Here is a 14,719-nt window from a genome sequence, read left to right as displayed (position 1 = left end):
AAATAAACCTCATGAGAAACAATGCCATCAAGTCTGGTGTTACATTTCTTGATATTTAACAATGCAATCTTCTTGGAAAAGTAAGTATCTTGCAGACAATAAATTGATATATCTTTCCCAAATAGGTAAATAGGAATAAACATACCTGCTCTTGGAAGTATTTTTAAAAACATTTTTGTTTAAAAAACAAATAGACTAAAGCTCCCTAATATCTACCTAATCGATGTTATGATAGTATCTTGGCAAAACATGATTCCCCTGCTGTCTTTTGGAGGAGGTGGCAGGAAGTATAAATATGTTGCATGCTATGCAGGAGGGATGGTGAGGAGAGGCTCTAAAACAGCCCTGTTCTTGCAGCAGTTTTGTGCCTCTGCCAAAAAATAAAAAATAAAATAAAAAAGCATCTCAGGGACCCTTCTGATTTTCTAAAACCAAGCCCAAGATACCCACATTTCTTTGCTTCAAGGCCCACATATGCTACTCATCCTTTAACTGAGGTACTTCATTTACTATTGATTTAAGTAATAAAGTTCCTACTTGTGTAGCACAGATTTGTCATACACAAGATGACTCTTGGGAAGAATTACTTGTCTTCCTAGTTCTACAAAGGATTGCTCCATCTCTATGAAGGGCCACTACCTGACATACATACTTAAAGGAAGTGAATTCCTATTACACAAGGAACATACTAGCTGTCAAGAACTAGGACAATTAGTTAATGTTTTCATTACCCCAGAAATAAAGAACTACCACATCCAGTAACCTGTGCCAAATAAATGGTTTCTCTTCCACAGCAAACTGAGCAAATACTGCTACTTTTATTAATAGAAGACAACATAGTAACACTTTCTTCCCTAGACTTGCTCAGCACTGAGCTCATCAGGATAGTTAATTTTCACAGGAGATGTTTCATATATGAATACAGCAGGTTTCACTTTTACTTATAAATCAAGTCAGACTCTTCTTTTTTTTCCCTAACATTATCTCAGATTCAAAGGCCTAAAGAGGTCAAAGCACTATACATAAATGTATGTATATATATATATACACATATATACATGTATACACACACACACACAATGATAGCATTTGTCCAAAACACTGAAAAATAAATAAATAAAATCAGTGTAATAATTTGTTTTATTTCGCAAGCTACATTGTAAGTTTTGTTTCTGCAGATAAAACATGTAAAAACGCATTTAAATAATTTTGCCTGCTTACTGATACAAAATGTTGACATGATCAAAGTGTGTCTTTAACTCATTAACACTACTCCTAAGCATTTTGGGAATACTGATATAACTTGGCAGAATGATACAGAGATTTAGCATTGTGATTTTTTCCATTTCTTCCTCTCAAACATATTTATATTTTGTTTACTTTCAGTTCTATAGCAAGCAGAGTGGAGAGCAAAATAGATGGCATTAAAAAATTTTAATGTCATCATTTTATGTGGATACATAAATTACATAGAAATTCTGCAGCGAAACCCAGTGGTTGTTGGTTTGTGGTTTGGGGTTTCTTTTTTGCATGTATAACACAACAATTGCCAAAGATAATCTGAAGTGATCAACCACAAAAACCACTCATTAGATACTAACAGTATAAAGGTAAATAACTTATGTATCTGCCTTTGAAACTGACAGTTTAAAAACATAGATGATTACTGAATGGGGCCTGAAAAATTTACACTAAATATTTACTGTTGAATGTTAAGCCTAAATGTTACATAGTTACCCAGTATTTGGTAAACAAATCATTATGTTTTATAATTGCATGCATATTGTGTATGTTTATCTAGCTGTAGGAAATTTATAAACAGAAGTTGAAACTGAATAACCATTGAAAACTATTCACAAGTACATTGAGGATTACTATTAAAACTTAGATCTGGAGGCAGTCCTGTACCACAGAAGGAGGCAGGAAAATATCAATTTCTTTTTCGTCAAAATTTCATCATTATTTACATAAACTTCCTTGTTAAAGGACATAAATATTAATCATTGATCTGAAATATATGAAATGATTTAAAAGTTGTGAGATCAAGAAATAATTATTACAACACATTTCTCAGACATATGCAAACAAAAACGCTCTTTTTCAAACTACTTTTCTAAGTTCCCTGTTTTCTGCCATTCTGGCTATTTCAGAAGTTTGTTTAGATGTGTAGGATAAAGTCAGAAGCAAACCCTGTAGCTCTATGATCTTTCCAGGTCCTTGCTGAAGTGTCATTGTAGGGGAAATATGTTCCAGGTGCTTCTGTTCTGCTCTCTGTCTATTCTCTGCTCCCAGAATGTGACTGAAGTGAGTAGCTGCATTTAAAATCTTTAACCTTTAGACAGTCCTAAAAGCATTCCACATCCTCCTAAACATCACATAAGCCAACGTAGACTTACACACACTAGACTCATAGCCACATCTGATTTCCGGCAAGCAGATCCTAGCTAGGAGGCTTTGATAGACTGTTGGAAATGACAAGGAAAACAATATAAATGCTGCACATAGATTAGCAGATCATTATTAGCCCTTTGCACACTAAAAGTAAAACCTCCTTGATCCTAGACTATAAAAAGCCTTCTGAAGCATTTTCAGCTTCTCTTTGATTCTTGGCCCAAGCTTTAATTTTCTCACAGTGCTGAAGCTCTGGGTTTCATTAGGGATATCATCTCAAATTCCTTTGTGCCTCTACTTGTTTGGAAGTGTTACTTCCTATGAATACTATGTCAAGAGTTAAACGATGATATCAAAATGCTTCAAACAATGTCTGTTAATGGGCATTGTTTGGTTTTTGTTTGCATCTCATACAATTTAGTTTTAACATTGTTTTGTAACGTATCAAATTATCATCGCCTATCACAAAACAATTATTATCACATTACCCTTTCTTTCACATCTCTTTCAAAATTTCTGTATTTTGGTGCATTTTCAGCTAGTTCATTCCTTAACAGAAGGTTCTCTTTGGTTCAGTATTACATTTGATTTACACTGAATGTGGATTCCACTTGTGCAACCAAAAGCAGGAAGATTTGTTCCTTGCAAATATGCACATATTAATTAAAAATGTTATGCATTTATATATTCTTAGTACCTTTAAATTACTTTTTTAAAATTGTTTATATATAATTTCAGAAAAAGAAGTCTGATGTACAACCTATTATTTAGATTGCCTGATACTCTAACATAACGATATTATAAGCATACAACACTAGTACTGTATACTGAGGAAAGCTCAAAATTGGCTAATTGAACTCCAGAATTTCAAATGTTCAAAGCTACTTTCACATTACTAGTGAAACAATTATGAAAAGTCTCTGATTTTCCTTAACTTCCAATTGTTAGAATATCTTCTATTAATTGACAGGATTCTGGCTGTTCAGTTTCTGAGCCTTTACTTAATATCTCACCAAACCCCAGAGGATGATTGAACTATGATTTTTTTTTCAAGTGGTAGAAAGTATTAAGCATCCTTCCATGATCTGGAAAAAGTCAGGAAGGTAGGAAAAGAGAAAGACAAGGACACTGCATTCTGCAGTGATAGCAAGGAGAGGAGAAGGTAGTTTAGGTTCACAATTGGATTTTAAAGACTTGAATCAGACAGAAGATTTTATTGTGACCAAAACAACAGGATGAGAAAACAAAAAACACTACTCTTTGTAACGAAAATAAGTATGAGGTTACTGCTTGTTTGAGATAGCTGTACTGTAGATGTAAAATATAACCCCAATTTTGCCTTGAAATATGTCTTTACACTAAGTACTGTTTCTTGAAATCTTCAATTACAAAGAGATCATTGGCTGAAATATACTGTTTGCTACAGTGAACATGTGTGATGTATTAAAAAAAAAAAAAAAAAAAAAAAAAAGGTAATTTCCATAACCTACTGGTGCCATAACATTGTTATTGCACATGGTTAGGTTTGAATCCGAAGCCATTTTATACCTTCATTGGTCTTTTGGGAGGCAAACAGTTTGTGGAAGACTTCAGCTGAAAGAGCACAGCTATTTCTGAGAATGAAATTTAAACAAAAAAACAAAATCTTTCACAGGGAAGTTCTGAGCTTGTAAGTTCAAGACAAGTTACAAAAAGAAAAAGTTTAGGTGGTAGCCATGGTGCGAGGTGCACCATTTTCTCAGTCTGAAGAATTCTCATTATAGCAATTAAATTGTAAGCCTTCCAAAGACATCTGTTTTCAGTGGTTAATCAAGATTTCCATGATTCCACCTTACTGAGAAGACAGGTACCCAAAGATGCAAGGACAAAATAGGACTTCTTTATGATTGCTCCAGCTAATTGCTTAATTATGTGACACAGGACCCTGGAGCTGAAAGCGAAATAATGCTTTTTCCTGTCCTTAAGTGCCTTCCAGCTGGCTCCCAGAGGAGGAGGGAAAGCAGAAGAGTGACAAGCATGGACAGACAGGTTACAAGTTTGAGAGCATTTGCAGAAAGAGAAAACTGAGGATTGAGTTCTAGAGTTAGGGAAACACAGGGGCTTAGCAAGAAACTTTGATTCTTTTCACAGAATGTTTTTTAGTTCAAAAAGATACTGAGAAATCAGTGGGCTGGTGAAGACAAAGGCAGAGAGGGAAAAACTCTATAAGAAGTAAGGGACCTACAGTCATGAGGAAAGAGCAAGAAACCAAAAAACTAGGTAGAAAAACAGGGAAAGAGTCAAAGTAACTTAAAATAATTATTTATTTATTTTCTTTAAGTGAAGAAGTGTAATGCCATAAAAAGAAGACAAGGAAAGGCTTAGGAACATTAGCAGAGGAAAAGAAGCCCAAGGCTAAGAATAGAAGGATAGTACAACCATGGTTTTGGTTGCTTGGTTTTTTGGATTTTTTTGGAAGGGGTTTTTGTTTGGTTGATTTTGGTGGGAAGGAAAAGGAGATGATAACTTACTGCAATAAATCACTAAAGATATTTCCACCTTGATACTGATTCTCATAGACAGAAACATCCTTCTATGCTTCTATTTATTGTCTTAAATTCAGACAGCATATATGACATCAGTGTAAGAAAAAAAAAGCATGAAGCCAACAGTCCAGGTTTCACCTGGCAGAAGGTTTTTAAGGTGAGTAGTTGCTTATCTCACTGGGAAGATACATCTAAAATATATTAGAAAGAGAGAAAGTGTCATATCTGAGCTTTCAGAAGATTGGAACTGAAAGAATTACATTTGCCAATGCTAGCTTAAGCCCCTGTTTCCCTGTACTTAATTTTCTACACAAGGTGAACAGAACCCTAAATCATGTTGGGCTGTATAACAGAGGAACATTCCTCTCTTAGAAATTATTAGAAAGTTCAAACTACAAAATATTTCAGAAGAAGAATGCATACAGAACGTTTTACAAAATATATATATTTTCCTGAAAAATCATTTTTCATATCTCTGCCTTGGCACCCAAAAAGTGATCTGTCACATTTAGCCTTTACCACTTTTCACTCAAGTTGTACAGCTGCAGAAACTGGTTGTTTTAAATGTACTTTCAAAAGGATAATAACGATAGGTTTAAGAGCAACCATAAGGAAATTAGCTGGTGTGATAAGAGAACCCGAGAATTTCCCAGAAAAACAAAATGAGTGATTCTCCAGAAAGTTAAGATTTTGGATGTTGTAACAAAAATAAGACCTGAGGGTAAACCACATAGTGAACAGGATGAAAAGAAATGCTGGATAACTATTATGCACCCTGTAAGCCAGAGTTCTCATGGGAGAAAAACTGCATGTGATTGTGAAAGATGATATCATAACACATATGAATAGGAGGATGAAATAAGATTAGGCAGGAAATGTTTAATCTTATCTGTCCTTCCCAACTTTTAACATTGCAGACCTTTTATTCCAAATGCCATGTTAGAATAGTGAAGCAGTTAGAAATAATTTTGAAAGTGATAAAGATTACTATTAGCTCTATAAGAAAAATCTGGTTAGCCCTGTAGTCATAAATTAAAAAGAATATCATTCCACAAATTAAATAATTTCAGAATACTCACAAATAGCTGAATCCACCTGTCAATACCTCAAAGATTTTTCATATCGCAGTTGTGTCTTACGTATATATTTCTCTTCTCTTTGATGTTGAGTGAAGGAACTGAAGGACAGAACAGACTATAAGTCACCAGGAAACCCACTGCTAACCAACACTTAGAAATCCAAAATGCAATCAGATCCTCATTACCTTCAGCTCTGTGCTGTATTAGTAGCCCTTAGATGACTTTAGGAGCTGAAAATGTTATGCCCTAGTTTGTCATATTTTCAGATACTGAATTTCTTAGCTTTTTAAAATACTGAATTCTATTCAGTCTTTAACTCTGGAATGTGATTCATTGTAGTTGTTTCTCAGCATCAGAAATTCAGAAAATATTCCTAAATATTTGTGATCAGGACTATATGCAACAAAATAATTCTAGACATTTTTTTGAACTAAAGAGTCTTTTAAAAAGACAAGCAGTGAAATATAAGTTGTGATTTCTATCAAAACTCAGGTCAGGACTACAGTAACTATAAGACAGTCTAAAAATTTTCTAATGCACTTTTTCTGAAACTTAATGAAGTCATTCCATGTCAGTCATGTTCAGACATGAAAGTAATTCAAAGCACAACATTTGCAACTTTCAGTTTAGGTTTTACAGGACAGTAAAACATTTTGCTAATAGAGAACAATTGTTAAACTGTCCTTATGATCAGAGGAGAGAGAGGATTCCCAAATAGATTCCAACAGCAGACATTAGATCAGCAGCTGGTTAACATTAGCAAAATGAATAATGAAGTACCAGTAAGACCTGAATGCAATCTAGACAAGCTCTGATGTACCAATGTGACTTCTCTGTTTGAAAAAGTGATCTCTTCAGTGTCATAAAATGGATTTTCAGGTAAGCTGTAAAGTAGTATCACAAAAACACAGAATTACAGTACCTACTAAAAGGATTTTAAAAGGGAAACGAATCATAAATATACTCTTTCCATGGCCAAGTCCAGTATTAGTGTGATAATATAATAACCACCACAAGAAAATGACAGAAAATCAAGTTCAATTCCTCTAAGCATTTTGAGCTTAAGACACAGATAATAAAATCTTCCACATACACAGTGACTTTTGGGTTGGTGGTTTGTCAAGATTACAGGATTTGTTTTGAGTGCAAATAAATTTCTTTACATAATGTACATAACAGTTTTCCATTCAGCTCAGCTCTGTGGCATAGAGAGAAAGTTATGGAACATGAATTTGCATAAGAATATGCTACTGTTTTTTGCAGTAATGGTTTAAAAAACAGAGATACTCCAAATTTCTGCTCTATTATGATCATCAGTACTTTTGGAGTGTTGTCTTTTAATGCATTAGAAAGAGTTTGATGTGTTAAAAAGAAGACAAAACTGGTTGCGTGGAACAGCTCCAAAAATGTACATTATGTTATTGCAAGCAATTTGAAGAAAGGGAATGTACCTGGGTGTTAAAGTACAGAATGCTGGCAGAAAAATATGCCAGTTCTCATCTTGCTGATAAAATTTATGAAAGTGTAACTACAGCTTAACATTTTAAAAAGCTGCTAGGATGTGTCTCGTGTCAAAGTCAATAAGTTATCTGGAAGTCATTCAGAAATAAAAGAAAAAGAAAAAAGAAGAGAAAAAGAAAAAGAAAAAAGAAGAGAAAAAGAAAAAGAAAAAAGAAGAGACGATTCCCTTATTAGCACAACTTTGCTCCAGGTGCCTGGGACAGAAAGTGAACCACTTGTTTCATTTTCATTGTGCTATGTTACTCAGGTATGTCAGTCAGCTCTCTTGAAAACTCTCCACCAACAAGCCAATGACTGAAATGCAAATAAGAAAAACTTCATAGCAATTGGTTTGGGAGCAAATGGAAGGGATTATTTGGGGGTATTTTTGTTGGTGGTTGTGGTGGGTGTCTTTGTTGCTGTTGTATTTTGACAATTCTAATGATCAGACAAGTTCAAACAATTTCAGGCAAGTCCCTTAATGAAAATTAACTGGTCTTAAATTTTAAAAAAAAAAAATTAAAAAATTGCATATATGAAAGATGTTAGATGAGCTTTTCATACATTTTACTGTTTACTATCTAGTAACACACTCATAATTAATTAATTCATGATTAATTAAAAAAATAACTCATAATTAAAAAATTAATCCCTACCATAAAGCAGAAATGTTCTCCATTTGGTGAGCACATCTATCAGATTTTCTGCCAATTTTAGACACTGATTTTTATTAGTTCAGAAATGTACTGTAGTACTTATATTTCTTGGTTTATTCCTCACTGTTTATTGCACATTTCTTTAATGGCCAGCTTGCTGTTCTTTACCTCCTCATTATCAATGTTTTGTAAGTGACATACTGATGTAATATAAACTATTGAGCTAAAAAGGACCTTCACCTCTTGGATTGACAGGCAGAATTGTGCTAGCTTTATTAAACTTAAGACTGATAAAAAATAAATTCTGTTTTCTCTTATTTAGCCAAAACAACAAAGCAAGGGGGGTTTTCCTACAGATTTAATGTGAAAGTCCCCAGACGACAAACACAAAAGCCTAGATATCAAACAGGATGAAAATGCTGATGTTCAACACCTGCACTGCGTGAGGGCCAAGAAGTAAGCTGCAGAGTTTGCTAACCAACACACCTGCCTGACAGTGCACTTTTTAACTCCTTCCTCTTCCTACTTAAATTCCTCACTTAAAATAGGAGAGGATTCTAACAGAACAATGCAATTGCAAGGGATGTTAGGGCCCAGTTTTAAAGCAGAATGTGCATTTTACCTTATTGTCCAGATGTACCATGTGAATGTTTTATTTATATTAAAAGGCTATTAAACCTGACAAGCTTATTCATGCCTACAAAATTATGGGGAAAAAAAAGTCATGTGAGCTAGTCATATGAGCTGTATGGAACTGCTTACTATGCCTATCAAAATGTTGGTTTTAATATGTTATTATGTCCAATGATGTGACTAGATGTTTGCTGCTTAAAAAAAAAGAGTGATCAAATCTTTCTGCCTGCTGTTCAAGTGGCTGCTGTGAGGTAGTTAAAGGGCATCTATGTACAGCCAATCCCAGGTAGGAATCATAACTGCTTTTACAGTCTGTAATCACTGAGTATTCATTTTGAAGTGCTTGGGACTTATGTGTAATGTCTGAAAAGTGTGAACAGGGCCAATACTGCAACAGTTCTTACATGTCATTATTCTTGAATAATTCAAAAAAAAAAAAAAACATCTGAAAGTTTTGTTTCTTATTTAATTAATGCTAAAAATGAGTGTGAAACTGTTATGTCCTCCATCACGTGTATCATAATACACACAGGCTAATTGCCGCTGTGGACAAGGAGAGTTTGCACAAATATCTGTCTGAAAATTGGTTCATAGGGTGAGGCTTGTTTGCATTTTTTTTTCATATTTGCCCTCATTTTAGGGAAAAAAATAAAAAAATAAAAAAATAAATTGAAGAGTGTTCAAAAGTGATAAGAAAACTGAGGCTTGAACCCCATGTACTTGTTGTTACACGTTTTAGATCTGTATAGTCTTGTACTGGTTACAATGAAATACAGAGAATTTTTTGTTGTTTTTCAAAATCATTGTTAGTCAATCTTGCATCTTTTCTCCATAAAATTAGTGTTGAGTTCTGGAAAATGGACACTCTAGGTTACATGGCCTAGAATAGAAACAATGCAAGAAACTTTGTTCCTTTGAAAGGGTAGCAGAGGTAAATATGCTGTTAAAAGACAAGCAAGTGCACTCTAGGAGCTAAATATACAGAGTTAAAATGCACCCCAGTAACTCTAGAACAGACGGAGCTTAGCTCTTCAGAAGTCAAGGAATCCTGCCTAGGGTCCCCCAGAAGGAAGGAATTGACCAGAGTTTTAGCAGAAAACCTGCTGTCAAACAAAACAGGGGCAAATGTGGAAGTTAAAGAAATCCAATGAAAGGTACTGATTACACCCCTCCTTTCTCACAGAGTGTGTTTGTTTTGATCAATGACAAATCATAAAGTGTTTTTCATGTCTCATGATCCCAGAGGCAAGGGAACATACAATTTCAATGCCTTTACTTGACCAAATAAGTTTTGAGTTTTGGCATGCTTTCAGCAATATTCATGTCTCACTTACAAAAGAAAATTATCCTCTGTAACATTTGACAGCATCTGTATGGAATACAGAAGCATGGCAAACAGTATTTCTCTTGGCCTGCCATCCCCAAGCTCATCCTTTTAACCTCCATTTGAACTTTTGCAGTAGTTAAAATGTAGATTGATTCTTTAAACAGAGCTAAAAAGTACTGACAGGGTTGGAGTAAGGGTCTCACCACACTAACAGGTTTTAGTGTCTGATACTCTTGATAATCTGGCCCTGTGTGTCACAGGTCTCTCTGAACGGATTCCATCTGTCCCATAAAGTTATTCATTGAAACACACCGCAGCCCTTTGATCTTCCTTGTGCGAAGATCCTCATGTTCCATAAAATCAACAAGGTGTTCTCATTCACTGAAAAGCCAGATCTCGGTCTTGTTGATTGGTGAGACTACAGTGTTTGTTAGTGTAAGTGCTTTTCCTCTCTTTGTTTGTGTCAAGTTTCAGTGACCCCAATAACACCAGTGAATACCAAAGTCTTCATTATTATGATGCAGACAACTAGTATTTGGCCAGCTTAAGTCAACTAAGACTGCAAATTAATGATTGTTATCTCCACTAGAATACACTGCAGCAAATTAGTAGAACCGTCAGTAATGTGATTTGTTTGTCTGTAGCGAAATGTTTCAATGTCAATTGGTGTTCTTCATGATGGAGTTTGTTCTGTAAACTTGATGATTAATAGGGTTACACGAGATTGGTATTGCTGTAGTGGGAAGCAGGCTGTTTAGTTGTTTTGTTTAGTATTTATTTTTGTTGTGTTAAAAAAAACACACAAGTAAATATTTAGAAATAAAATCAGCACATTTTTAGGTCTCGTTATCAAGACTGAAAGCCCACTTGCCACTCTTGTGACTGCCCAAGATATCTGTACTCAGACCTCCAGCTCTCCGATACATCTTAAAAGGAACCCAGAGGTATCTCCATCATTGAGGGTCTTTCCTGCCTGGGTTACTCAGCCACACCCAGACTGCCACTGAATTGTTTCAGAGCCCCATAAGACCTGCAGAGTCATCACAATCCAACCAGGGCTGGCCTCCAACTGTTACAGTAAATGAAGAACTAAAAGTCTTCAGGGGGTTCCCTCATCCTGTCTTAGCATCCATCTAGTAGAGGTGCAGTGCATTATGTGAGTACTTCCATGCAGACAGAGGTAGCACACGATTTTTCCTTAGTGAATTATCAAGTTCATTCAGAAATTACACTGCACAGCTGCAAACAGAGTTTGGGTGTCTCTCTACCTTCACTCCCAAAACTCATTTGGGTCCAAGTTTGCAGAAACAGCATTTGTCATTGTAAGTACTGCCTGGGACTGTCTGACATCCAGAAAAATATATATATATATATATGTTAGGACTCGTGGAATGAAATTTCATTTACTTATTATTTGTGTCTGCAGATGAAACTTTATTTACTACATTTGTTTAGCTCGCAGTTTCATTTAAAAACATTTGCCATATACAAGCTTTTTTCCAGTCACTTACTACATCATCAGTAAATTACAACATTAGTGTTATGATGAACAAAGGTCCTTCTCCTATTATTGTAAATGCCACTAATATTGAAGTTGCATTAAGTATTATACAGTCTGCTTCCAGAAATATGACAAAACTTTGTACATCTTCATGCAATTTACAGTTATCTCATTAGATGGCAGTGTAACATTCAAAACTGAAGTTATATATATATATTTTTAAATGCATAAGTATTTCATTCTCACTGAGAAAAAACATGATCGGTGATAAGTATAATCATCTTCTAAAGGCAAAGTTACATTCACATTTAGCAATATTCCAATCTCTTTCCTTGAAATATATCTTCAAATTTCAAATGTTGTGTTGATAACTGAACCAAGATACTATTTTTTGTGTGTGTGAAAAGGGTTATAATTTTTAGTAAACAAGATTCTATTTACTGTCAGTTAACTCCAAGGCCCTAGTCAGACATTTGTGTTGCACAGGTCAACGTGTTAAATGGAATGGTGATTTTAAACAATGCCTATATCTTCTTGATCTTTAGTCCTGCTGAGAATCTGAGAATCAACTCAGCTGCAGAAGTTGAGAAATACATTAGGATGTTACCCCCAGCAGCAAGAACCTATGCAATTCTGTGGATGATTAGAGAATCATGTATGATTTGAGAGTTAAACAGGGGTGTTTATGCCTGCTTCACAGCACTGGCCTATTTCCTTCAACGTAATATGATTTGTGCTGTTACAGTGTGCAGACAATAACTTACTTTTCAGATCAAAACAAACAAAAAAATCTCATCCTTATGTCTCATGCGTACGCACAATATATGCATGTATTGAATTTAGCAGACAGCTTCGTCACCGATAACAAGAAGAACAAAAAATAATATAAAAATTTGGAAGATGATCAACAATTCCAACTCATATGAGAAATGCTTAGCTCCTTCCACATGCGAAAGAAGTAAAATGAGAAGATATTGTTCACTGTATTTTACAGTTCAAGAAAATGTGAAATCCTAAGGAGGAAGAAAGATGAGAAGGAAAGAATGACTGTGGGACAGAAGGGAGAGAGAAAGTGGAAAGCAAGAGACATTTCAACAGTGTAATTAGACATAATACTCACTGCCATAAGCAATTTTTTTGTATTTAAATACACAGGCTCAGAAAAGCATAGATAAATTTGTTGAAGACAAAGAATGTATGAACACAAACAACTAAATAAAAAAGCATCACCTGGGGTGATGGGGAAATATTACTGTTTGCTTGTCGTATTCTCATCTTATTCCCCTCACATCTGCCATTGGACAATTGAGTCCATTTGTTAGGATGTTGAGGTTGACTGATGCACCCTTTGGTGCAACCTGGTACCAATGCTAAGAGAAAAAACAGCTAATCAGATTTGTTCATTCTTCGTGTTTCTGTTCATGATTGCCCTTCTGAGACACAGAAACCCAATTTCCACCTACAAAGTGCTTTCAGCATTTTGAGTCATTCCACTCATGCAGATCTATACTTTTTCTTGAATCAATAGAGGTTCAGAATTGTGGAAGGAAAATGATGGAAAAGGACCACACTAATCTCACTGATTCTTCTTCATTATATCCTTATTGTCAGATATTTTGATAACAGCAGAACATGTACTGGGAAAAAATCATTCCCAGCTAAAAAACACTTTACATCTCTCTCTGACTTTACAATATGCATGACTTCAGCATGGTTACTGATGTCCTGTTCCTTTCATTTATACTTTGCAAGATTACAGAACTAGTATTTCAGGTGCCTGATAAGAACAGCATCCTCTTTAATCTTCTTCTGTCCTTCAGTGTGCAGACATCTCAGGCACTGTGCTAAAGTGGACTGTTTTGTCTGCCTATATTCCTTGAGGGAATTTCTGTTTTTTCAAATACTGTCCTATGTGACGAGCATTTTAAGGAGCTCTGATTCTTTAAAATTCCACCTATTCTGCTTGAAGGTTGTGTTATCAAAATGCAGTGTCCTTCACTGGTGTTCACCCAGAAGGCCTGTAAGGCACTGCTATGAAGGTAAAGTTATAAAGTGGATGTTTAGCAAAATCCTATTTCAGACTAGAGGTTGGTTTTGCCCTGTGTGAGACCTGACCTGACTGGATTTTCCCATCTGTGTTAAATTACCACGCTTTCCTTTTTTTAATCCTAGCATTATACACTGGTAAAAGCACATCACAGATTTTCCCTCAAGTTTGTTTCTTCTGGTAGAAATATTTCACTGCTTCCCTGTCTTGGCTCTTCCCATATTTAAAATGGCATGATTACCTCCTCCTTATTTTTCTTTTGAAACTACTAAGATTATAGAATTCTCATAATTTAATTTTCTGCTTCACTTTATCAGCAAGTTGCCTTGTTCCAGGAAATTGGAAACCATCAAACCAATGTTACCATTGGGCCCTTGGGAGCAGGAAGGCTACACATAATGTGGTGGAGTGACATAAGTCTGCAATAAATAAAAGGAAAGAACACAGTGAAAATAATAGAACTTGGCAACAATAACACTTGTAAAAAGTTACTGATTTGCAATATGTGCCTGTGTTTTATCTTCCACTTTTCAATTAACTGTGGTGGTGTTTTGTTTTTTTTTTTTTTATTTCCCATGACAGTAGAAATAGAATTTTTCAAAGTGAGGTCTTTGAAAATGAAATCCAGAGTTATTATTATTGTAGCAGCAATAAGATATTGCAGATTATTATACACCTGAAGTCTGTGCTGCCATTCAGTGAGACCTGGATATATAAAGCATCTGCAGCCACTCAGACAGCCTGTTCCAAGTTATATATTGATCAGTATTCTCTATCAGATAAATTCATGTTCCCGATAGAGTTTTCAGGCATGAGAAAAATCCCACTCTGTTTACTAGTAAATCCCCTTAACTACGTGTTCAGTTGGCAAGTAAAGCATTGAGTACTCAGGAGAATGGGAGCTGAACCACACAGGGCCTTGGATGCCACAGTTAAGACAAAATGGAAAATGGTATAATTGTACTGAATGTTTTTGAAAGAAAAAGCCCATCTGCCTTTTAAGGACAGACAGCCAATGAGATTTGCTTCAGAGCAGACAGTTTCTGATCTTGCTCCCCAG

This window comes from Coturnix japonica, chromosome 4, assembly GCF_001577835.2.
Source record: "Coturnix japonica isolate 7356 chromosome 4, Coturnix japonica 2.1, whole genome shotgun sequence".
NCBI lineage: Eukaryota > Metazoa > Chordata > Aves > Galliformes > Phasianidae > Coturnix > Coturnix japonica.
This window is presented reverse-complemented; position numbering follows the sequence as displayed.